This window comes from Caloenas nicobarica, chromosome 10 (genome assembly GCF_036013445.1).
Source record: "Caloenas nicobarica isolate bCalNic1 chromosome 10, bCalNic1.hap1, whole genome shotgun sequence".
NCBI classification, from domain to species: domain Eukaryota; kingdom Metazoa; phylum Chordata; class Aves; order Columbiformes; family Columbidae; genus Caloenas; species Caloenas nicobarica.
The window spans coordinates 1,465,616-1,470,985 of record NC_088254.1 but is presented as its reverse complement, the minus strand read 5'-3'; the positions used below and the strand labels follow the sequence as shown (position 1 = coordinate 1,470,985).

Sequence of the window (5,370 nt, the reverse complement as noted above, 5' to 3'; positions counted from 1 at the left end):
AAGGCAAATCTCCTAGTGCTTTTGTCATCAGTATTGCATGTTCTCAGCAGTTAAGAGCCAGTTTAGGTTGGATTTTGAGGTCATATCCAGTCTTAGGATAAAGGTTCATGGTCTCACATAGCATTTGTTCTTGTAAGCAAGCTGTGTTGCAGTTAGCACCTTACTGTTCACATCCCCCACTCCCAGTGGCTTGGTTGTGGGGCACAAACCATGGACTAGCAATGGGATTTTACCACCTTGTTTTTCTCTATGGACTCTCTCCTCATCAAACCCTTGGAGTTTACTTTTTTCTCAGGATGCTGCACCACCCAGGTAGGTTATCATCACTAGGAACAAGGGCCATGTGTGCACAGAAGGACCTCTTTCATAACTCATACTCAGCACCGGCCCTTTCCCTTCCCCCAGCTTGCCTAGCTTGGCAATGGGAGCAGGATTTCCCATTCATCCCAGAGGTTCTGTGGGGAAGGAGGACAGGTGCTGTAGGCAAGGGGTTATGACCGTCACCCTGGGCAGCAAGTCCATTGTGGAGCTGAGTCCCACAGCTGCAGAATGGTCAGTTGCCGGCAGCCCAAAAAGGAACTGCAGGCCGTAGTTGGCAGGATTCGAACCTGCGCGGGGAAACCCCAATGGATTTCTAGTCCATCGCCTTCACCACTCGGCCACAACTACCTGCTACAGGCCTCTCTCTCCTGCTCCTCACATGCCCCATGCAATGACACCCAGCTCCCTGGGGGCTTCAGGGCCAGGCTTCACTCCAAGCCCTGCATTGGGGACCTCCACTGAGCAGGACAGGTGGCAGGCTTCCAGAGGCCTCGACAGCCGTCACCACAGGGGCTATGGCTGCAGATTCCAGCGCCTTGTCCTCAGACGGGCTCCTGCCATATCCTGCCATGGAAGAATGGTTTCACTCCCTAGATGGTGTCTTGGCTGCTTCTAGGGAAGAAGGGAAGGCAACTGCTCAGAGACAACCAGGGATGGTGGTAGTTGTGGGGGTGGGCTTTTAGACCCCGCTTTGCTTCTCTAATTTATCTGAGGTGGACTCCAAGCCTCCTTTGATCACTAGAGTAGGGACATTTCAGCAGGCAAGATGGTGACCTCCACACAATCCCATCAGCTTCTGGGGAACATGGGGTGTTGTCAGCCCTTGAACAAAGACCCTGACTGCCATGCAGGTATTGGAGTGTAGAGGTAATGGCTTGTAAGAGTGGGATAGAGATATATAAAAAACAAGGTGGAGCCTGGCTGACAACTGAGTAGCGGCAAAGGAAAAATAAATGGGTGACATGGTGGAAGACAGGATAGAGTTTGTTTTGGGAGAATAGGTGTGTTTATAGCTTTTTGCCATCACTGGCAAGGGATGTCCAATGCCTAAGCAGGAACAAGAAAGCCAAACAGTGTGCAGAAGTGATATCTTCATCATGAGCTGAAAGTAGATCTAGTTCCCTTTTAACTCTGGAGCAGGAATACTTGGAAAATGGTTTTAAGGAGTCAGTGTGGAGGTGGTGAGGCAACGTCTGTTGTTGGGGAATTTTTGTTGCATCCCTTGTGGTAAATTAAATATACATTTGCACTGAAATACAGGGATTTAATGAGCAATGATTTGGACATGGTCCTACGTCCATAAGAGTTTCTACACCGAGTCTGCAAAGATGCAGTGTGAGCTGTTTCCTTTATACACAGTTGCACCAGCATGGATCATGTGTCAGTATGAGGTACCTCAAGCTGCCATTGGTTGCATCACTGGGCTGATCAAAGGTAGCCCCTTAGTGCTCGCATTCCAGGATTCCTACAAGACAATCTTACTACAATTCTTATCTCATCAGCAAGGGAAAATTCACTCCCTTGCAGTGAGTCCTTCTGTCTCCGGCGTCTCTGCACCCAGTCAGTTCTGCAGTTAGGAATTCTTGCCATCCATGCTTGATTGGTCATTGGCCACAATTTAGCATTGCTGGCAGTTGCAATTTGGATTTACCCATAATCCCTCTCATTTTGTCAGTATTAATTACTCACAAAAAACATTGCAAGTGATTAAAATTTATCCTCATGCTTCCTATCTATTTCAATTTCCCAAAACCTTTGTTTCAGCTCACTTCTGTTTGCTCTCTCCTTTTGTTTACAGCTCATTTTCAGGCACCTTCATAAAAGGATGCATCTTTTTGAGACTTACAGTCTCATATTGTCTTTCTGTTAAAGATCTTGACAATAGTATAAGCGCCACAGACTCCTTGAGCCCAAGAAGAAGCATCATGTGAGCTGTGCTGTCCCTTCATCTCTCCTTGCCTTTAGATTTTATAATAATTTTTAGTTATTAGTCCAAGCTCTTCTTCCTTTGCTTTTTCATTATCCTCTAATATATTCAGCAACATTGTTCTGACCTTGACTTGAGCCATGCCTTGTTCTGTCAATACAGGTTGGGTGATGAAGGGATTGAGAGCAGCCATGCAGAGAAGGACTCGAAGTGATGAATGATTGGACATGAACCAGCAATGTGCATTCACAGCCCAGAAGGCCAATCGTATCTTGGGCTGCATCCAAAGCAGTGTGGCCAGCAGGTCAAGGGAGGTGATTCTACCCCTCTGCTCCACTGTGGTGAGACCCCTCTGCAGTGCTGTGTTCAGCTCTGGAGCCCTCAGCACTTGAAAGACATGGACTTCTTGGAGAGGGGCCAGAGTGGGACTACCAGGATGATCAAAGGGCTGGAATACCTCTGCTATGAGGACAGGCTGAGAGAGTTGGAGTCGTTCAGCCTGGAGAAGAGAAGGTTCTGGGGACACCTTATTGTGGCACTTCAGAACTTAAAAGGGGGTGATAAGAAAGATGGGGACAGACTTTTTAGCAGGGCCTGTTATGATAGGACAAGGGGTAATGGCTTTAAACTAAAAGAGGGGAGATTCAGGCCGGATATGAGGAATAAATTTCTTACAATGGGGATAGTAAAATACTGGCCCAGGTTGCCTAGAGAAGTGGTAGATGTCCCACCCCTGGAGACATCCCAGGCCAGGGTGGACGGGGCTCTAAGCAGCCTGATCTGGTTGAAGATGTCCCTGCTGCTGGAAGGGGCTTAGACTAGATGAGCTTTGAAGGTCTCTTCCAACCCAAACTTGTTTTGGAGTCATTCCCCTCAGTCAAAAAGATTTGTTTGTTTTTTCTCCAGCTATATCTAGCAGTATCTGAAGCTGTCCTCAAGTTTTATGTACATCTATTTCTATACTCTGATCTTGGTCTGCATATGTGCAGCAAGTGGTGTTAATCAATACACATACACTTCCTTGAGTGAAAAGTACAGAATCCAGCACCATACTGGTTTGCAGGACCACCTGAGATGATGAGGTGATATCAACAGGATCATCAAAGTCTATTTGCAGGGTTATATGTTGTTGCTCTGTTGACATTTGAGCAAAGGAAGTTCATCTAGATCATTCAGCTCTGCTATGACATCTGATATAGTGTTTTGTGTCTGAATCTGGTGTGACTGTTTTACACTGGGACTTCACCACTATATTGGCTAATTACCAGTACCTGCTAAGGTCCCTTTCAGCACAGCTGAAGTGCATGTTTTCTCTAGTATACCTTAACGTAGACCCAGTTGACTCAACTACAAGGTGAGAAACAGGACAGGCAATAACTTACAGAAGCAGATTGACAGACTGTCCCCCATGGGAGTGCAAGGAGGCAGCAGCAGAGAGCCCAAGTACAAGCATCAAACCACCCATCACTTGGCCACAAATGTACTCTGTGAGGTGCAATGTTGAAGAGGTTAAGATAGAAACATAACAACCAAGTCTTATGAGATGACAAGATTCTCAGGGCTTAGCAGCCTGGGTCTTATAACAGAGGGCATGCCAGGCTTGTGCAAAGAGCTCTTCCACTCCCTTGGAAGGTCCTGTGAGTAGAGGGTGCCTGGTGGCCCTGGAGGAAGGGAGTTTGTACTTGGTGATGGCCAGGGAGCTGGAGAGGGTGCCAGGCTCACCCAGGACAATATGGCTCCACCAGGCCGGCCACAGCGGGGAGAAAACAGCAGGTCCCATGGTGTAATGGTGAGCACTCTGGACTCTGAATCCAGCTGAGTTCAAATCTCAGTGGGACCTCAAGTTTTTAGCTCCCTCAAGGCTTTCCTCAGCATGCCTACTCCTTCTCCCCTTGCTTGCTTAGTCTGCCGCAGTCTCCAGCCCATTTGCTTCCAGAAGGTCATGGCAAATGTTCCTTCCACCATAACCTTCAATGCTGCTATGCCCTGGGTGACACTGCGGAGAGAGTACCTTGTGCCTCCCTTATAGGTTCAATGCATAGCAAAGATCTCTCAGAGCTCCCCAGCACTTGGGAGCTGCAGCTCAGGCCAGACTGACCCTAACAGAAGACCAGGCCGCTTCTGGGCCCTGAATCCTTACAGCTGGCCCTGAAGATCAGATATATTTCATGCTCCCAAGTCTCCTTGTCAGGGGTCCAGCCCCTGCCAGAGGGTTTCCAGTAGGACTGCTACCCTGGGTAGCTGTGCACACATGGGTTACAGGCAATAATTAATCTCAAAGATGCTGCAAGCCCCACTGGGCTGAGTCCTCTATGTCTGGACATTCGCCTGCTTCCTTCTTGGCCTTTTTTTCAGGTTCTGGTTTTGTTGATGGGCCCAGTGGGGATGCTGTTCTCCCAGAACTTGGAAAGACTTTCCTCAGGTCTTTCTGGCTGATGGCAGGCCTTGGCAAGGCAGAGAGTGGCTTGGTCATGTGCCTCTGGCCTTGCAGACTACCAGGAGCCCGTTTGGGCTGAGATGTGGGTCAGATGAAGGTGTCTGCTGGGAGTCAAAGCTTGGAAGAGCTTCCATGGCTACACTTGGATACTCACAGGGGAGAAGTACAGGGTAAATTGGCAAAACCCACCCCTCTCTCATCCCCGTTACATTTGTAGGAAGGCATAGCACCATCAGGGTTTGTGCAGCACCCCAGGAGCCCTGAGCATTGCAGGGCTGTGGAAGAGCTCAGCAGCACTAAGCCCTCCCTTCCCACCACATAGTCACCAGGCCACACACTGCACTCAGGAGCAAAGTACAGACCTGTCAACAATCACTTCTCCAGGGCAAAGCCACCATCATCCCCAGGAATGTTCTTGTCTTAAAACCAGGGCTCTGGGAAAGCTGGCGGTGAAGACCCAGGACAAGCTGTCTCCATCTCCTGTATTCATTTACTCATCCTGTCTTTATTGGAAAAGATCATAGTGGGAGACACAAAAAGTTTCTTATACCAGAGTGTAAAAATAATTTTAGTTCCCAGATGCCACTGTGACTGGTGCCTCCTCCTCCTAATCCCTGATCCTCCATCTTGTTGGGCAGATGGCCTTAAGCCAGGTGTCATGTAGCCCTTTCTCCTTTGAAGGGGT

General features: G+C 48.5%; 1 non-coding gene across 1 annotated transcript; it reads right to left on the bottom strand.

Moving 5' to 3' along the window:
- Window positions 1–587: 587 nt before the first annotated feature.
- Window positions 588–669, bottom strand: TRNAS-AGA (transfer RNA serine (anticodon AGA)). The gene has a single exon. It is a non-coding gene; the product is annotated as a tRNA-Ser (tRNA).
- Window positions 670–5,370: the final 4,701 nt, after the last annotated feature.